The sequence below is a fragment of the Grammomys surdaster genome, unplaced genomic scaffold (assembly GCF_004785775.1).
Source record: "Grammomys surdaster isolate TR1022 unplaced genomic scaffold, NIH_TR_1.0 125284, whole genome shotgun sequence".
NCBI classification, from domain to species: Eukaryota; Metazoa; Chordata; class Mammalia; order Rodentia; family Muridae; genus Grammomys; species Grammomys surdaster.
The window spans coordinates 625,206-647,199 of NW_021620163.1; the positions used below are offsets into that span (position 1 = coordinate 625,206).

The window sequence follows — 21,994 nt, forward strand, 5'->3', positions numbered from 1 at the left end:
ATGCATTCCCTAAACAGTTACATATTTAAGGTTGGTGGTTTTCATTTTGCGAAGCAAATAGATCTATTTTTCTGTTATTTTTTTTTTTAGCAAATATGGTAGTGTTATCACATTCCCATATTTATGATCATAATTTGTAAAGTATAAATGCTATTATAAGTTGATGCACCTAGTATTGAAATTAAAATGTCATGCAGTTATTTTAATGAAAACGTTTAGGTGTTGAGGAAGATTGTATTATAATTTATACATCAAAATGTTTTAGATGATAAGTGTAATTTAATCAAGAAAACTTCTGAAGTTTGAGCTTGAAGACTATTGAATATGAATTATTGGTTTTGAGGAATGCTTTTTACAGTGAACTATATGGGCTATTTTTGCATGGAATTCTTCTACTTTAATAAATACAAAAAATCTGATTCTTTTCGTTTCCAGGCTCAGCATTGTTTTCTTCTTTGGGACAGCATCTCGTTATACTGAGGTAGTTCTGTAGTCCAGGCTTCCTTAATGTCCATTCTTGCTTTGCAACTACTAGGATTAAAATTATCCTTCACTATATACACTTTTTTTCTCTTACAGAATTTTGAAACTCTCATAGATAAATTATGTTTTATATAATTTGTATATGTTCTTGCTAACAAAAATATTTCTTAGCCCGTATAAATTTAACATTTTTTTCAATACATCTATGTAGCTTTATCTGTGGACCTTCTTATTGATATTCTTATTTGAATAGTTTCTAATTAGTATTTATGGAAGTCTAGATCATTTCTAGCATGTAAAATGTAACAACCACCATGTTGATATAACTAGTACAAATTTGCATGTTTTATTCTCTGATAAATAGAAACAATACTGAAAAATAATATTAACAGACCAGTAATCCATTAGTAGCAAATTTCTGAGGTTTCTTTGACATTTCTTTTGAGCAGCTTAGATTATTATTTGGGGCTATTTTGATAATATTCTTCAGTATTGGTTCTTCCTTGAGCCATGGGTCTACTGGTTTTGTTAGATGGAGATTCATATTAATTAATTAATTATATCCTAAAAGCATAGACCGATTTTCTGTTAGGTTTTAGTGAATTATTTAGTACTTAAGTATCAGGGGTAATGTAAGAATATTACTGACACTCTTAAATCGGCTGAGTTCTGGATCAGTAACTCAGAGTAAAATGTGAAGTGAATCATTAAGTTGAAAGCATTTTATTATTAATAAAATACACTTATTTCTTTAATCATTTTATTGATAATCATATTAATATATAACATAGAAAGGACAGTGTTCAAGATTTTAATCAACCTTTTAAATTACTGACTGCCAGTAGCCAAGAAGCTAAAGACTAGCAGGTGATCTTCCTGAGATGGGTCTGCCTTTGACTAAAATCTACTACACATTTATTTGCTCCTGTAGTCAAGGCCAAGGAAATTTTCTTTTTAGGAAAGAGTTCTGCTATTAATATACCTTTTCTCTTATTATTAAATATAGACAGCAATTCCTGAATATGAGTCCACACTTTTAGGAAGAATTCTGCAGAACAACAAAGTATGCTGTCTTGTGATTCTATGTAAACAAATAGATGACTTTTAATTCTTAAAGAGGAAACTGTAAGAACTCTTAAAATTGTATTAGCAATGATTAAGCTATTTTATAATAGGGCAGCTTTTAAGTTCTCTCTGATAATCAAATCTGCAATGAGAACTCTGCCTGTCTTCAAGTGTTATGAGGTAATTGCTCCTGAGAAAGCAAGCAAGCAAGCGTCTACTACTCATTCCAAGAGGTTGTAAAACCATTAAACAAGGGTCATAAAAAGTGAACTAACAATTTCCTAAAGGTGCATGGACAGGAGATAAAAATATTGACTGGGTTTATCTATACAAATCTTCACTAATTACTTATTCACAAAAGCTATGGTTTTTAACCCTCCTTGTCCCTGTTGATCTTGGGACAGGTGATAAATGTTTAGCCAGATAATTGTTCCCAATGGGTATGCAAATAAACATTTTCTGTTGTAAATTTCTTATTCAATTTATGATTTGAATCAATGTATGAACATGTGATGAACTTTTTAACATGTGATCATGTATTGAAATGGATGTATAAGTGTTAAGTACATAGAGAAAAGAAAACCATTATCCACCTTTTCCTGAAAGACTTTTTCTTGGTTTTCTTAGAGAACTTTTATAGGAAACTGTTTAGAGAGCACTTATAAATAAAGGCTAAAATCACTTTTCAAAGTATTCCTTTTGCTTCCTGCAACTTCACCTAGCAGGACAGATAGATCAAAGGCTAGTTTTCTTAATCCTCTGCTGTTTTAGGATGAGGTGCTGAGCAATTTCTCTCCTTAGAGGAACTCTGAAGGCAGGTCACCTACTGAAACATAGTGACCTAGACTTAAGATAGGTAAACGTTTTACTATTATACAGCATCTCTAAATATCTTATAAGATCAAGTCTTGCTCCCATTAACCCTCTTCCCCATCCTCTGCTTCAAGAAGAACCAACAAGAAAGAACACCACCCAGCGCTTGCTACCGGCTTATTTTAATCTTTTAAACCTTTGTGTATTTCCAGGTAAGTGTGATATCTTTGCATTAAATATTCTGTACATTTCCGATCATCTTGCAGTTTACCAGTTGACTTTACAGGTTTTTTTTTTTTCGATGAGGGGTTAAAATAGAATTTCTCTGTGAATTCTTGGGTGATCTGGCACTTATTCTGTAGACTATGCTTACTCCAAAAATATCCACATGCTCTGTCTTTTGATACTGATATTAAAGCATTTTCCAACACAGCTGGTGGGTTTGGTCTTGTGCTGTTATTTACTCAAATGTTACATACTGTCCCATAAGATCTGGTTGCCCCTGGTAAGGAGATCCTCACATACACCAAATAATGTTTTGTAAACTCTGCTCCCAACTTAAAGTTAATTTGTTAATAAACAATTACAGCCTGTGATTGTATAGTATTGATAGAAAGGTGGGACATGATAATCCAGTGAGCGGTCTCAGGAAAGACCAAGGATAAGAAAAAAAAAGACAAAGAGAGGAGGCTGCCATTGAGAAGTGATAGACCATGAGCATATTCATGGCCAGGAGAAACAAGTAACAAGGGACATATGGCTGAGAAGTAAGTTAATAAAACCAAAACCTGCTCTGTCCATCTGGTAAATAATTATCTGGACTGGATATCTTTCATATTGCCTAACTAGCATATAATAATTCTTTTACATACAGCACTGCTGGAGATTTTGAAATATTGTACATGTAAATCTATTATATAATATTTATGTATTAAAACGAATAAATTCTATTGTCACATACTAAAGACATTTTGTTTGTTTGTTTGTTTGTTTTGAGACAGGGTTTCTCTGTGTAGCTCTGGCTTTCCTGGAACTCACTCTGTAGACCAGGTTGGCTTAGAACTCAGAAATCTGCCTGACTCTGCCTCACAAGTGCTGGAATTAAAGGTGTGTGGCACTACTGCCCAGCCAAAAGATATTATGAATGGAGTATAACCAGCATAATATAATCTTAGATATCTTGGTTACTTGCTGCCTATTGTATTCTGGGAAGGAAGGGGCTCAAGAAATAAAGGTTGACTAATCTCTCTGACTAACATACATCTGAGAGAGCATTAACAATTTTGAATGGAGTATAGCCAGCATGATATAATATTACATATCTTGGTTATTCACCGCCTATAGTATTCTGGGAAGGAGGGGTCTGAAGAAACAAAGGTTTTCAAATTGTCTCTGACTTACATACCTCTGAGAGAGGGTTAATATCTAGAACATAAAATAAACTGAAGAATATCATTACTTTTCAAAATAGAGGTTTCCCAAATACATACAAGTTACTGATAAATACTTTTTAATTTGTTCAACATTCTTAGACATAATAAAAAAGAAATTGAAAACCATATTGAGATTACTTGTAACTTTAGGCAGAACAACTATATGTAGGAAACAAATGATGATCAGAATTGGTGAGGACACTTGGAAAGGGGAGTATTTATTCATAGTTGCATGGTATATTAAACTGGTACAGACCAGTGTGGAATGTTGTAATAAATTGAAAAATAGAACATTCTTATATCTCAGATATGCCCTTCTGGAGTGTACTCTAAATACTCTGTATCTTCCTGCAGACAACTTTACTCATTGGTTCTCATTGATTATCGAGTTAAAAGGGCGAGTTTATGGAGCCACTCTAGATGCCCAGCAACAGATTCATAGATATTTAAATTATATTACGTATATGAAAGTCATTTATTCATCTGTAATGAAAGATAAAATTATGAAACTAACAGGAAAGTGGATGAATTTGGATAAAGTTTATTAAGTGAACTGACTTAGGCTTAGATAAACAATTGGTGTGTGTTCTCTAACATATGCAAATCCTTTCTTCCAGGGCTTAGACTTTTTTTTTTTTTTTTTTTTTTTTAGTTAGAATGCATGTTAAGGCTAGGAATTCAAAAGGTGATCACTAGATCACTAGAAGATGATGGATGAACGAGGCCTTAAGGTAGGGGGATATTAGAATACCTGTGAGGTGAATGAAGCAGAGAGGAATACCATATTTAAAAGGCTGAGATGGGAATGGGCGAGGGGAGTAGGAAAGAGTAAAGGGTTGAGTTAGGTTTTAGAAAAACAAAAAAATGTAGAAAGGGGTCCATGGAAACTTCCTACTTTGTGAGTACATTAAACATCAAAAGAACCTCTATTCATTTAAAGAAACAAAGCATTTACATGAAGGTACCATATAAGGCTAGATGACATGACTATGAGAAGTCAGTGGTTACTAAATAAAAATCCCAGTATCAAATATAGAACTCCTACGCATGAGCTGTTGGTAGTCATGGAGGAAGAAAAAGGGCCCCACAATAAGACAGGCTATTGTTTTCCATCAGATGATCATCTTAGGATGCTGTTGCTAAAGATACCAAACACTTGGTCTGTTTGGCAGTGAAAAACCAAGCTGTCTGTTAACAAGTAGTTTCCATACTGCTGGCTATTTTTCAAAGTATAGGCAGAATCTATCTAAGCAGATAGTGAGAAAATTCACTAGGGTTCCTACACATCGATAGACCACATGAGGTACAAAAATGATTTTTCTAGAAAGAAATATCCAGTAGCATAAGAGATCATGGCTTTTACAGGTTTAATCAAGTTAGTTCTGTTTGGAAGCAGATGAAATTCTGATGGAAACCAATAGCATCTTGCATTGTAGGACCTTTTACTTCCTCCATTAGCAATATATAAGTGTGTGTGTGTGTGTGTGTGTGTGTGTGTGTATGTGTGTGTGTGTGTGTGTGCATGTGCGTGTGCTGGTGCATGTCCGTGTGTGTGTGTGTGTATGTAGGTATGTGTGTGTATGTGTGTGTGAGTGTGTGTGTGTGTGCGTGTATGTATGTGTGTGTGCACATGCACATGTGTGTGTATAATTTTGTATATACTGTCAGCAGCATTTGTTTGGCTTGGTCAAAGCCAAAGAGAAAAATAGTACTGCAGTTTTGGCTACATGCATATGATATCATATTGGATTTTAAGCATCTTTTTTTATTACTTTAGATTAGTGCTGTTCACAGCCTTTATCAGTGAAGGTTTGTTGTTGTTGTTGGCAATAGTTATTGCAGAAAATGATAGTTGGTGTAAATGTAGACAATGCAACTATGGACTGTTCATCACTAAATAGAACATCATCCTTTCCAAAGCTCAAGGAATATTGTGGAAGAAGTGCAGAAAGAATGTAAGAGAGAAGTTTTGAGAAGAATGTTGTAAAACCATGCTTTCTGGACATAATGTAGAATTTTCATTCATGAACAAAAGGCATCTGTGGTTATTTGCACAATAACTAGCCCAAGATTTGAACTTTCATTTTTTTATTATGCATGAGGAAACTTATAATGAGCTCCACCCTTGACTGATTGATGTGAGAGGATCCTCAACCCTCTGTGGGTGAAGGTATATCTGGTCATGTGGTATTGATTTGTATAAGAGAGCAGGCTAAGAATGTCAGTCAGTATCATTTCTCCCAGTCCTTGCCTCCAGGTTCCTGCTTAAGCTGGCCTTTGGCTTCCTCTACTGATGGACTGTAAAATACAAGTAAGCTAAATAGATTCCTTTCAGGTACAACTTTTGTGTGTGTGTGTTTTATAAGACTATCAATAGCAAATTAGAATCCTGTCATATCTGCAATTGATTAGATTAGAGGGTTTAGAATGTGAATATGTAGATAGAAATAAAATTATTGAAGAACTAAAAGAAAATTTTTGTAATTGTAATGTTTCAACAAAATATATTAATTGGTGTTTGAAAATATAAAACAAAGTCTTGATATTACAATGTAATATAGGAGTGATGATGCATATATTTTACCTATTTAATACTAGTCATATCTTCTTATGTTAATTTTAAATTGACTAAGTTATACTTAATTTTTATTCACATATATTACATATAATTATGGGCTATCTTATGTTATTTTGTGCATGAACATATTATGATCATATTAACAGCTAATTACTTTCTCTTGTTGAATTTTTAATTCCACTGATTCCTTTTTATTTTCAACATAATTTGACATTCCCTTTTTACCTCCTTGCACAATCCTTTCAACTATCGCCAACATCCTAAGTAATGACATATGTCTTAGTTTAAAACAATGTGTTTTACACATTTAAAACAATATGTTTTACAAAAAACAATGACAATTAGAAATTTTCTATATGTTTTAGATAAACTAGAGGAACTGCTGAATCATGAATTATATTTATAATACCTTTCCTCATTTGTGAATATTATTGTCAGTTTTTTCCTTAAATACTTGTGGTAGTGAAACACTAGGAAGAACAGGAAGGAAATTGCTTCTTTATTAAGAAGAAAATAACATAACTGAAAATACATGATCAGTAGTTATCAATGGTGGTTGGAATAGGCTTGGCCCACAGAGTGGCACTATTAGGAGGTGTGGCTGTGTTGGAAGAAATATATCATTGTGGGGGTGGGCTTTTAGAGATCTCCTCCTAGCTGCCTGGGAACAAGTCTTCTCCTGTTGGTCTTTGGTTCAAGTTGTAGAACTCTGAGCTTCTCCAGCACCATACTTGTCTAGATACTGCCATGCTTCCTGCCATGATGATAATAGGCAATGAACCGAACCTGAGAACCTATAAGCCAGCTCCAAGTAAATATTTTTCTTAATAAGAGATACTTTGGCCAGGCAATGGTGGCACATGCCTTTAATCCCAGCACTTGGGAGGCAGAGGCAGGCGGACTTCTGAGTTTGAGGCCAGCCTGGTCTACAGCGTAGGTTCCAGGACAGCCCGGGCTACATAGAGAAACCTTGTCTTGAAAAACAAACAAAGACACAAAAAATAAAGAGTTATTTTGTTATACTTGTCACTTCACAGTGATGGAAAGCTCTAAGACACCAAACTTACAAACAAATGAATAATGGATTGAGAAAGAAGTCAAGTGGTACCTTTTCAAGTCACCTAAAATAATATAATATATGTTATGGTAACTCTAACTAAACAGTTGAAAGACTTGTATGATAAAAAAAATTAATGTTTTGAAGTAAGAAATTGAAGTAGATATCAGAAAATGGAAGATATCCCATACTCACCAGTGTGATAAAATGAAAATAGTAAAAATGTCCATTCAATCAAAAATAATGTATACATTTGATGTATTTCCCATCAAAATAACAACACAATTTTTAACATACCTTATCAGGATACTCTTCAACTTCATATGAAAATACAACAAAAACAACAAAAAAGGAAATAAAACAGAACACAACAATATCAGGACAGCTCAAACAATCCTGAAAAATCAAAGAACTTTTGGAGCCACCAACACCCCTGATTTAAAGTTGTACTACAGAGATACAGCAATAAAATCTGCAGGATATTATTTTGTAGTCAGATTTAATGATGAGATGATGGAGCAAGCTAGATGACTCTGTGTTTGAATACACATCCTGCTCTTCCAATAGATCCAAATACTGTCTGTCTATTTCTACAACTCCAGCATAAGATTCTGTTGGCCAGTGAGGGCATCCTCAACTGTACATTCATTACCCCTAAGACATATACACGCATAAAACAGTGGATGGAAGGCTAAGTGGTTAAAAGCATTAATTGCTTATGCTGAGGGCCTATATTAGAATTACAGCTTCTACCCAGTACTCACAGTTACATGTCACTCTAGCACTCTAGTTCCACAGAATCTCTACATATTTGGCTCTCAGGCATACCTAGGATGCACAGGCATATATGCAGGCAAAACACTCATACAAATAAAAGTTAAAACTTTAAAAATGTATTGGATTATGTTTTTACAGAATTTGACATTTGATGAGTCCTCCTATTTACATATTTGCAGGAAATATTATAAGATAATTTTAGAGATAGTCAAACACACGTTTATAGGAGAGCAAAATATAAATATATATCACCATCCCTGACTCTCTCTCTCTCTCTCATATATACATATATTATATATATTGATGTATATATACCTCATATATATTTTATCATTATTCATTATGATTACAGAATACAGTTGATTGTTTAAATGCCCCAAGGCTTTAGAAATGTAACAATCATATAAGACTGTGTTACCACTAATTGTTCAAATTTTATTCTTCTAGGTAATTATACAGTAAAAACCTCTAATCTCCTGTTTGCAATGCCTTGAGGACATATATTTGTGCCAAATTTAGAACCAATGTTTAATTTTTAAATGTTATGTTTGGTCTGGTATTTTGTGTTTTTCTTAGAGAGTGGCTAAACTTCATTTAAAAACCCAATAAATATACTGCAGATGAACATTCTTCCAGGGCTATATCTATTGTTTATAAATAGTAAGCAAGAAGATTTCAGTATCTAATTAATCTTAACAAAAATTTTTGAGTAAATCCATCATTCAGAACCCTCTGCATTTAGGTGAGTTGATTCAGTTCTATTATTTCATTTGCATGAGAAAATGAGACCATAGTGTACTTCACAATGGAATGCCAAATTTGTGGCTCCCCTAAAAGCTTAAATTCAACTTTCTTCCTCAATGAAGAACTGATGTTTTCTGTGTATCAATCAAGGAAAGAAACATCTTGGAAGAACAGTAAAATCTAAGGTATCATAACTCTGTGCAGGTAAGTGAGAACCACAGGGTCTTTTTTGATTTTGTTTTTTATTTTTGTTTTTTTTTTCTTTTCTTTTTTTTTTTATAAAACTAGAGTTTGAAGTAAAATATGATGTCATAGACATATTATTTCAGCATTTGGAAAGTTGAGACTAGAATATCAGGATTAAAAATGCATTCTTGATTGAGTTCTAAATTTGTGGCAAAGTATGACTACATAGTTATTTGAAGGGCAGTCTAGACTACATACAAACTGGAATCAGAAAACTAAAATAGCAAAAGCAGTATTTTGTGGTAGTGGAGAAATGGCAAAGATTTTGGTGGATTATGTATGGAGGAGACAAATATATTGTGTAATATCTGTCACAGAGAATGATTCAATAATGCATGAGGATATTGAGAAACATGAGAAAACTAAATGCCTCCTGTTAAATTAAATATGTTAGTTATAACAGGGTGTCAAATATTCCAGGGTTTAAAAAGAATGTATTAGCTTTAATTGAGACTGAATATGTAGTCTGGTGGTTTCAAAAATCAGAACAATATAGACTTAATGTTTCATTCCAAAAGAAAAAAATGGATTTTTTATTGGATATTTTATTTATTTACATTTCAGATGTTACCTCCTTTCCCCATCCACTCCCCCAATTCTTAAAGTTACAATTGGCAGGTTAGCTTGCTTATGTACATTACCCTCAAAATGTCACATAAAATATGTTTACTGGTTAAGGTTGTTATTTGACAATTTTATACATGTACAGTGCATTTATTTATTCTCTCCATCTATCCTTTCTGATCTCAATCTCATCTCTGTCACACTTTAGACAAATTTATGTTTCCACATTCTAGAATTTTAATTTTATTTCATAATAATCTGTATATCTAATTTTGGAACTATGTAGTGGACACTGATGGACTACTTATTTTGTATCAAACAGAATACAACAATCATTTATAATTCTGCAAGGAGTAGAATTGCATTAACCTTTATCTGATCCATGAATACTGACAGCTTCAGTTTGTGCAGAACCAGTACAAATAACTTCAGCTATACTTGCCACATCTGTACTGTGCCCAGAATATAGTATTTTCACCCTGACTTACAGTGTTTCTTAGAGTTTTTCGGTTCCTTCTTCCATAATGTTTCCTGATCCTCCAAGACATTCTATGTTCATGTTCAAGGGTCAACAGCCATCAGTCCATTATTCTGAGTGTCTTGAGGATCTATGAACTTAATTCACTGCAGTGAGGTCTATTCTTAAGGAGGAATGTAGCATTTGGTAGAATATTTTAAGTAGTATGGATGTGCTTGTGAAATGAGGCAAGACTGTAGGGATGACATTGAGACCTGATGTCTGTTACAGAGGGCTGTATAAGAATTGCTGTGGTTTTTCCAATATTGTTTCTCTAGGTTGGAAGCTACTGTGATCCTATGAAAGGATAATGAAAATGTGTAGGAGAATCTAAAAAATGATGCTATTCTCTTTGAGTGTCTAGATAATATCCTGTGGCATCTACAGCACAGTTCAGCAGGAAACTATTTTCTATTTTCTTCCTAAGTGTATACATTTGTACACACATCTCTGTATGTTTGATTAGCAGAGATGTTTACTAAAACATTGCACCTTCTCTACATTATACTACAGGCTATACATTTTAAGTTCAAAACAAATTTACCTTATACTTGTTTCATTTTAAGTTTTACTTTATTTTATGCATATGCATACTTATGTTTTCACAAATGTATATCACATGTGTGGGGTTGATTACAGATAAAAGGTAAGTGTATCCTCCTCACTGGAGCTAAATTTACTTGGAGATGTGAGCTTCAACTCATAGGTGCTGAGAGCAGATCTGTGGTCTGCTGAAAGCACAGAAAATCTTTTAATTGTGGTTACATTTTGGTGTCTCTACTGACCCATTGTATTTTTAATGTTGCATGTTAGTAAATTACCCATTTTTACTACTGAAGAGATGACTAGTATCATTTAGAAGTACTATGCATTCATTTTATATGTTCTATGTTTAGGCAATTTTCTTGGATAATGTTTCAAACATTAGTGCATTTTGGCTCTTCTTTGATTTTATGTTTATTATTCATATTCTAAACATGTTATAATATAAAGGACAATTTAACCTTACCTATTCTTTTAAATCTGTTTGTACACTGAAAATCTAGTGTACATTTTCTCTGATTGCATTATTATGAGTAGTATAACATTAATCAGACACATACCATTAAAATGTAGATGAGTACAGAATGAAAAAATATTGTATACATTGACACAATATAAGTCCACAATATATTTTGAAATCATGTTTTTCATGTACAAAAAAAATATTATAGGGAAAGTAACTCTTTAAAAAAAGTAGTCAAACACCAGATTTAGAATATTGAAAAAGGATAACATTTACTTTCGATTATGTTATTCCTGGGTTCCCTGTTCAGGAGGGTATCCCATGAGGATCTCCCGGCTGGGGACAGGGTGAGAGCAGGGAGGGTCAGCTACTGTCTCTGCCACTGCCTCCACCCAAGTGTCTACTGTCTATTAGTCTCAGGCTCTTCCTGGTGTGTGATTTCTGGGCCAAAGGGTACAGAGTGTGAGCAGTGAGTGGTGAATGCCTGCCCCCACTGATGCCTCTGCTTGCTTCTGCATTGTCACTGCTCAGTCACTCCTAGGTGCTGGCACCTGTCTTTCTGGGCTGAGCCAGCCTGGGCTTGGGCTGAGCCATCCCAGGCTGGACTGATAGGAAGCTGGCTAGCTGGCAAGGAGGCAGCTTGGTGTCCCAGGCAGGTTCCCAGAGAGCAGATCTCTCCCCATGTGTTAAAATATCTCTTGTGACAGAAACTCTCAGACACCAGGATGATTTTAGCACACTCTTTACTTCCCCTGAATAGAGCTCTTATATACAGTTTCAGGGTGGGTTAGAATCTGGCAGCAGATAAGACTATTGGCTTGGTCTGAGAGCTTGGAAATACCTCATTTACATGTGGGAGTGTTTGAGGCACTGTTCCTCAAACTGATGGCCATAGACCTCTCTGTGGGAGGGGCGGTGAAGGGCTGAAGCTAAATGAAAAGAACCAGGGTCTGGGAGCAGAGCTGAACGTCTGCCATCCTATAAATGTCCTGGGTTCAATATCTATTCTTAACCAGGCACTCATCTGCTTCTCACACCCAACCGCCTGACAGTTATTGTTGTTTTTATTGTTGCTGTGGTTCTTCTTCATCGTCTTTTGGTTCTCATTCTCCTTGTTCAGGTTCTTCTTATTGTTTTTGTATTGATCTTGTTCTTCTCCTTGTTCTCCTTCATCTTTTTTCCTTGTTTTTGAAGCTGTTGTTGTTCTCTTCCTCCTTCTCCTTTTCCTTCTCTTCCTCTTCCTTCTCTTCCTGCTCTTCTTTTTCTTTGTTTTCTGCTTGTTCTTCTTCCTGTTCTTCTTTTTCTTCTTGTTCCTCTTCTTGTTCTTTTTCTTGCTTTTCTTCTTGTTCTTTTTCTTGTTCTTCTTGTTTTTCTCTTCCTCTTCCCCTCCCACTTCCCCTCCCCTCCCCATTTACTCTTCCCCTCCCCATCCCCTCCCTTCCCCCTCCCCTTTTCTCCTCCTCCTCCTTCTTCTTCTTCTTCTTCTTCTTCTTCTTCTTCTTCTTCTTCTTCTTCTTATTCTTATTCTTATTCTTATTCTTATTCTTCTTCCTCTTCTTCTTCTCCTTCATTTTCTTGAGTGTCATCCTGTAGTGTATTCAGGATGCCCAATTGTGATACTAATTAAAAAAAAACCTTTCATATTTTTACTTTAAGTGTTGATTAATAAGCCTAGCCCAAAAGTAACTATGCCTATCTTTTCAAAGAACAATTATAATACTTTGAAATTCATGAAAGCTGATATAGGGATCATTTTCAGGAATTTAGTTCTCAATGGTGGTAGATTATCCTTTTATTTAGAATATGCTTTGATAAATTTTGACTTCTCTAATCCTGTTTTAATTATCTTTACAAACTTTAAAGCTGAAAATGTTGTTTCCAATATATGTTATTAAATACAATGTTGAAAATGTAATATAATTTCTCAGTCATGTTCTGTTGAACCCATCAGAGTAAAACTATTTTTGCTCTTCTCTACTATAGACATTATTCTGACTTTGGCAGGCCATCTTTTTTATTCTCCATAGCATTCAAGAAAACCAGACATCATCAGTGACCTTCATCCTTGTGGGCTTCTCAGAATACCCACACCTCCAGGTGCCCTTGTTCCTCCTGTTCCTGACCATATGCACAGTCACTGTGCTGAGGAACCTGGGAATGATTGCTATCATCAGGCTCAGCCCTAAGCTCCACACTCCCATGTACTTTTTTCTTAGTCATCTCTCCTTTGTGGATTTCTGTTACTTCACTGTTGTCAACCAAAGCTCTTAGAAAACTTGATTATGGAAGACAGAACGATCTCCTTCACAGGCTGTTTCATGCAGTTCTTCTTTGCATGCATATTTGTGGTGACAGAAACCTTCATGTTGGCAGTGATGGCCTATGACAGGTTTGTGGCAGTATGCAACCCCCTCCTCTACACTGTGGCTATGTCACAGAAGCTCTGCTGGTTCCTGGTAGCTGCATCACATTCCTGGGGTATAATCTGTTCCTTTATATTCATACATTTTATGTTGTTGACCTTTGTCTTCTGTGGGACCAAGTTAATAAATAACTTTGTGTGTGAGCGTGATGCCATTGTTGCTGTATCCTGCTCTGACCCCTACATTAGTCAGAAAGTCATTTTCTTTTTTTTTTTCAACTTTTTTTTATAATTTATTTTTTCTCAAATCGTAATTCATTCACACAGGGGTTATAAACACAGAAAGGCAGGATGTGGCGTAGGGAATGACACTGGAGTGTGGGTGTTCAGGGGGAATACAGATATCTTCAGAACCGGGTATCAGCTGGGTAAAGGTTCAGGGGACAAGTCACTATGACTCTGCCTATGACTCGCTTGTCCTTATCTAAGTTGGTATTGTCTGCCAAGGCTACCTATTTACAAGGTCTATGACTACTCAGGCTTGTAAATTTCCACAAAAGCTGCCTGTTTACATTAGATTATAGCCATCTGTTTCAATGTTTTTCCACTGAGACCCAAGACTTGGTGTTAGTATACATGTCTGACAGGCCTATTGCTGATTTTTGGCCTATGGCTGATTTTAGGCCTTCATTGTGTAAGCAGGGCTGCCCCTGACATCTCTTCCCTTCTCTAAGTATAGAAGGGCTGTGGCAATTCTAAACTTGTGAAGGTGGGGATAGAGGCCTGACCTCCAGTATTTGAAGGTGACCTTGTAGTGGCTCCAGTTCCCCTGTCGTTGTCCAGTGAGGCATGAGAGAAGAAAGTCATTTTCATCTTTGTTACTTTCAATGAGCTAAACAGTCTGATGATCATTCTCACCTCTTATATTTTCACTGTCATCACTGTCATGAAAATGCCTACCCACTGGGGAGGTGTTACAAAGTCTTCTCTATCTGTGCTTCCCATCTCATTACCTTTAGCACTTACCATAGCATTATCATCAGTCTCTACTGTTTTCCCACCACTAAAAGGTCTTGGCTTCTGGTCAAGGTGGCTTCAGTCTTCTACACAGTCATCATCCCCATGCTGAACCCACTTATATACATTCTCAGGAACAAGGATGTGAAGGATGCAGTTAAGAAACTAATGTGCTCTTCTTTGCCATCATAAAATGACCATAAGTTGGTCATTTATTTTAATGTACTGGATGTCATTCTGAAAACCATACATACCCACTTAATTCCTTTTTAGAAAACATCTCTATGTCACCCTATTCTTATATTAATATCATAACTTGTAAATTATAAATAATAATATACATTTATACCCACATTATTTAAATTAAAATTTTATGTAATTATTTTTATGGAAATATTTCAGTCTTGTGGAAGATATTGGTATAATTTATACATCAGAAATTTTAAATGTTTTGTATAATTTTGTAAGAAAAAAAATTGAAGCTAGACCTTGAAACAATATGAATCTATGGCTATGGATGATTCTTTTACATTGAACTACATATTGACATTTTTACATTGGAAATTACTTATTTGAATAAATAAAAACATACAATTCTCCTCATTTTCTTTGATTTTCCCATATGGGGCTGTATCTCACTATACTGAGATTTTATACCTGGCTGCCCTACTGTCTATCTCTGCTTTGCAGCTACTAGGAATAAAAATATCTATCACTATACCCAGAATTTTTTTTTCTTATAGAAGTTAGAAGTGCACAGGTAATTTATATTTTATATTATAAATTCTATTTGTATAGGAAGTTGCAAAATATGTACTTTAATAAATATGAATTTATGAGTTTTTAAATATATTTTAATATAATACTACCTCTTCAATAGAGAGGACTCCAATAGACATACAAGTTAATGATACTTTTTAATTTTTATCATACATAGACATAAGAAAATTATTTAAAATTATCTTGAGCTTTCATGTAACTTTAGGCATAATCACTTATATGTAGAAAACAAATAACAACCATGCTTGGAATGATTATACTTGGATACTTGGAAAGGGGAATATTTATTCACAGTCATAGGACATATAAACTGGTACAGACACTTTAGGGTGGAATGTTGAAGTAAAATTAAAAACACAGATTTCTCATGTCTCAGATATGCCATTCCAGAGTGTGTTCTAAATACTCTGTATCCCCCTGAGTCAATCTTACTCATTGGTTCTCAGTTTTCATCTAGTTAAAAAGGTGAGTTTATGGAGCCACTCTAGATGTCCAACAATATGTGTAATGATAAGTTCATTGTAGTACATAAATAAAATTCCATTTGATTAATCTATAAGGATGAAATTATGAAATTTACAGGGGCATATGTGAAATTGGGAAAAGTATACTGTGTCAAGATAAACAAATACTGTAAGCTCTTCAATGTATATCTATTATTTCTTCCAATGCTTACAATATTTTTTTTAAATTAGAGTAAATGTCAAGGCTAGAAAATTAATAAAAGCAATTACTATGAAATGAGAGATGAAAAACATAAATGTAGGGGGATAGCAGAACACATTTGATATTCAAGTAGCAGAGAGAAATACCACATTTATAAGGGTTAGATGGGAATGAGCTATGGGAGTAGAAGAAAGTAAAGGGTTGAGTTAGGGTTTAGAAAAACAATAAAAATGTTTAAAAGGGGGCAATGGAAATATCCTACTAGTGAGTATACTTAGATTTTAAAAATCCTAAAATAATAATAAAAAAAATAAATGAAAGCTCTATATATAGCTGGATGTCAAAACTGCCAGGAGCCAATGGTTATTAAGTGAATAACTTAGTATCAAATGCAGAATACCACTGTGAGAGCTGATGGTCAGGAAGCAAGGCAAAGGGCCCCGCAATAGAACAGGCTATTGGTTTCCATCAGAATTTTGTCTTAGGATACTCTTGTTACATATACAAAATACTAGGCTTGTTTGGCAGTGAAAAATCAAGCTGACTGTTATTAGGCACTTTCTCCACGGCTGGCTGATATTCAGAGTACAAGAAGGATCTATCTAAACTGATAGGGAGAAAAGTCATTAGGACTCCCACACAGCTGAGCATAGATATAAAAATGATTTTCCTAGAAAAACATGTCTAGTATTGGAAGAGGAACATGGCTCCTATGGGTTTCACCAACAAGTTTTGTTTGGATTTAAGTCAAGCTTTATAGTAGGACACTCATGCTTAATATTGCATAACATGTCACAAGCCTATGGTTGGCTTTATCAAAGACCACAGAGAAGAATTTAGTACTGCTGTTTTGGCTAAATAGACATGGTGTTATATCACATTCTAAACACTCAGCTTTATACTTGTATATAAATGCTGCTCACAGTCTTTATCAGTGAAGGGTATTTTGTAGTTGACAAGAGACATTGCAGAAACAGACTGTATGTATAAATACAGACAATGTGACTATGGACTGGTTATCACTAAATAGAATGTAATCCCTTCCAAAGCTTGAGGAACATTGTAAAGAAAGTGCAGAAATAATGTAAAAATGAGAGATTTTTCAAGGAATACTGTGAATTCATACTTTTTGGAAATAATGTAGAATTTGCACTCATGAACATACTGTATCTGTGGTTATTTTCACAATAGTAGAGCAAGATTTGAATCTTCCTTCTTTCATTATACCTGAAGAAAAGTCTCAGGAGTCTAACCCTGACTGATTGATGTAAAATGAACCAACTCACTGTGAGTGAGGAAATATCAAGTCCTATAGTATTGACTTGCGTAAAACAGCAGACTGAGCATGTCAGTTAGCAGCATTTCATCTTGGCCTCTGCTTCAGTGCTTCCAGGTTCCTGCTTCACTTTATGTCTTCACTTGCGTTAGTGACGACCTGTGAAGTAGAAATGTAATCCAAATATTTTCCTTTCTTGTACAACTTTGTTTTTTGTTGGCATTTCATAAATTATAGAATAGCAAGTAAGGTGGGCAAGTGATGTGGTTAGAGAGGAGATTTGAATATCAGTATGTAGTCAGACAGGAGATTTTTTGAAGAACAAAAAGAAAACTGTTTGTAATTGTCATGTTTCGACAAAATATGTTAATTGATGTTTGGAAGGATAAAACAAGAATCAGATGGCATATGGAAAAAATAAGACTTTTTTTACCTATTTAATATTAGTAATATTTTCTAATGTTACTCTTAAATTCACTTAGTTATATGTAAGAATATATTACCATATATTATACATAGTTGTAGGTTGCCCTATGTTTTTTATGCATGAAAATAATAAATTTTTATCACATTAACACCCCATTATTTTCTCTTGTTGCTTTTTCAATCATACTGCTCCCAATTTTTTCAAAATAATTTGACATTCTCTTATTATCTCCCAACAGAATTCTTTTAATAATTCAACATCCATATCCAAAACAACGATATATGTTTTATTCTAAAACAAATGAAAACAATAACAATTAGAATTTTTCTATGGGCTCTTAGGTTAACTTTAGACACTGGGGTCATAAAATATCTTTACAAATATGTTTTCTTGTGTGTGAACACTATTGTCTGTTTTCTCCTTAAAGATTTGTTGTGATAGTAAGACAAAACAGTCAAAAACACATCTTTCTTGGATTTTGGATATATCTATTTAACTCAAAGTCACATGCAATCAAGAAATATAATCTCTCTTATTTAAATTTTATTTAAAATTGAGAAGTTTGTTTGTGAATCGGTTGAAATAGGATCAAATCTACTCCATTTTAACATAATACATACCATGACATAACATGACTTTGTATCCATTCCCCTAAATGGATGGCTTTGTTTGGCCTCAATAGAAGATATGTCCAGTTCTACTACTATGTGATAAGCCAAGGCATGTTGACATCCATGAGAGATCTTTCCATCTCTGTGGAGAAAGGAAGGGGACATAAGTGGAGGAGAGGTGAAAGGCAAAGTTTGAGAGAAAAAGAGATAGAGGATGCTTCAATCAAGATTTAAAGGAAATTAATTAATTAATTAATTAACGGAAAAATTAAAGAAAGAGTACTATAGCTCAAATAACAAATCAATTCCCATACACTGATAGTGAAAGATGTCAATATCCAACTCACCCATGGACAGATCATCTTGACAATAACTAAACAGAACATAACTAAACTGAAATTAATAGAAGAGAAAGTGGCAAAGAACCTCTTCAACTTTTTCTATGAAGGTACTCAGTGCTATAAGAATTTTCCTCTCAGAACTTCTTTCATTGTGTCCCATAAGTTTGGATATACTGTGCCTTCATTTTTGTTAAATTTCAGAAAGTCTTTAATTTCTTTCTTTATTCCTTTCCTGACCATGTTATCATTGAGTAGAGAGTTACTCAGCTTCCATGAGTATGTGGGCTTTCTGTTGTCTTCTTGTTATTGAAGATCAGCCTTAGAAGATCTCCCATGCTCATGGATTAGTAGAACTAACATAGTAAAAATAGCCATTTTACCAAAAGTAATTTACAGATTCAATATAATCCACATCAAAATTCTAACGCAGTTTTTCACAGAGATAGAAGGAACAATTCTCAACTTCATCTGGAATAACAAAAAAAAAAAAAGGATAACGAAAACAATTCTCAACAATAAAAGAACTTCTGTCCCTGACCTCAAGCTCTTCTATAGAGCAATAGTGATAAAAACCACATCATATTGATACAGAAACTGACAGTATATCAATGAAATAGAATTGAAGACTGAGAAATAAACTCACAAACCTCTGGACACTTGATCTTTGACAAAGAAGCCAAAAGTATGCAGTGGAAAAAAGACAGCATTTTCAACAAATAGTGCTGTTCACACTGGCAATCTGCACATAGAAAAATGCAAATTGATCTGTTTCTATTTCTTTGTATAAAGCTCAACTTCAAGTGGATCAAGGATATCTACATCAAACTGGAAACACAGAATCTAATAAAAGAGAAAGTGAGAAAGAGCTTCAAACCCAGGAGCACAACTTTCCTGAACAAAGCACTAATAGCTCAGGCTCTAAGATCAACTATTGACAAAAGGAATCTCATGAAATGGAAAAGCTTCTGTAAGGCAAGGGACACTGTCAATAGGAAAAAATGGCATCCTACAAATTGGAAAAGCTCTTTTACAACCATATATTGAATAGATGACTAATATCAAAAATATACATAGAATTCAAGAAGTTAAACTACAGAAAAGCTAGTGACCCAACTAAAAATGAGATACAGAGCTAAACAAAAAGTCTCAACTGAGGAATCTCAAACATCAGAGAAGCACCTAAACAACTGTTCAACATCTTTAGTCATCAAGGAAATGCAAATCAAAACACAATGGCTAAGATCAAATCTCAGGAGACATCAGATGCTGGGGAAGATTTGGTGAAAGGGGAACACTCCTCTATTTCTGTTGAGATTGCAAGCCGATACAACCACTTTGGAAAACAATCCATAGTTTCCTCAAAAAATTGGAAAAAATTCTGAGTACCCAGCTATACCTCTACTGGGCATATACTGAAAAGATGCTACCACATCTAACAAGGACACACAATCTTCTCTGTTCATATCAGCCTTGTTTATAATAGCCAGAAGTTGGAAACAATTCTGCTTCCCCCAATGGAAGAATGGACATATAAAATGTGGTACCCATTGAAATACTACTCAGCTAATAAAAATGACTTCACCAAGATTGTTGGCAAATGAATGGAACTAGAAAATATCTTGAGTGAGTTAACCAAGACCCAAAAGGACAAATATGGTATGTAATCACTCGTAAGTGGATATTAGCCCAAAAGCTCAGAATACCCACTATTCAACTCACAAAACATATGAAGTTTAACAAGAAGGAAGGCCAAAGTGTGAATTTTTCAATCACACTTAAAAACAGGAACAAAATAATCAGAAGAGACAAAAGGAGGGAGGGAGGTACTTGGGTGGTTGAGGGGAGGGGTAAGAAAAATAGGCATGGCAGGACCAGGTAGGGGAAGAGAAAGGAGAGAAGTCCAGAAGGCCAGGAGAATGAATAGAAATAAGTAGTAATGGCAGGTGGGTGGGGAACTGGGGAACCACTAGAAAGTTCCATTGCCAGGGATGCAAGAGGCTCTGAGGACACAATGGGGATGACATTAGGCAAAATACACAACAGCAAGGAGACAGAACCTGAAGAGACCACCTCCAGTAGATAGACATGACCCACAGTGGAGAGATGGTGACTCACATTCATCTCAAAAATTTTAATGTAGAGTTGTCTCTCGCTAAAGGATATGTGGGGACAAAAATGGAGCAGAGTCTGAAGGAAAGGCCATCCAGAAATGACCCCACCTTGTGATCAATTACATCTGTAGACAACAAACCTGACACTGATGCTGATACCAAGATATTCTTGCAGACAAGAGCCTGGTATGACTGTCATCTGAGAAGCTCTGCGAGCACCTGACTAAGTCAGATGCAGATACTCAGAGCCAATCATTGGACTCAGCCTGGGGAGTCCATTGGAAGAGTTAGGGGGAGGGATGAAAGAGATGAAGGAGATTGCAACTCCATAGGAAGAATAATAGTATCAAATAACCAGACCTCTCAGAGCTCCCAGGGCTAAACCACCAACCAATGAGCCCATCATGGGTCAGTCTATGGCTCCTAATACATATGTAGTCAAAGGTTGCCTTATCTGGTATCAGTGGGAGGGGAGGTGCTTAATCCTGATGAGGCTTGATGTCCTAGAGAAGGGGATGCCTGAGGGGTGAGGTGGTAGAGAGTGGATAGGTGCAGAAGCACCCACTTAGAGGCAAAGGGGATGGGAATGGGGTGGGGTGTTCCTGTAGGGTACACCAGGAAGGGGGATAATATCTGAAATGTAAACAAATAAAATTATTAATAAACAAAAACAAACAACCAACAAACAAAAAATCCTAAGAGACTGGTACTGTCTGTCTTTTATCTACAACTCCAGAGTAAATTCCTGTTATTCTCTGAGGGTATTGGGACACACCTGTGCATATACTACCCTACAGAAATACATATTCATAAAATGGTTGGTGGAAGGCTGGATAGATGCCTCAGTGGTTAAGAACAATAATTGCTCATGGGTAGTAACAAGATTCAATTCACAGCTACCACCTGGTGTTCAGTCACATGTCACTCCAGTTCCACACAGTCTCTAGACTTATTCTGAAATCCTTGAGTACCACTGATGCCTAGGGTACACAGGCATAAATGCAGGCAAAATACTCATGTGTATAAATAAAAAAATTAATAAAACTTTAAAAATATATGGGAATATGTCATTATAGAATTATAATATTTTATGCACCCTCATATTACATATTTGCAGGAG

General features: G+C 35.0%; 1 pseudogene; it reads left to right on the forward strand.

Annotated features, from left to right (window-relative positions):
- LOC114637445 lies at positions 1 to 14,854 on the forward strand (annotated as a pseudogene).
- Positions 14,855 to 21,994: the final 7,140 nt, after the last annotated feature.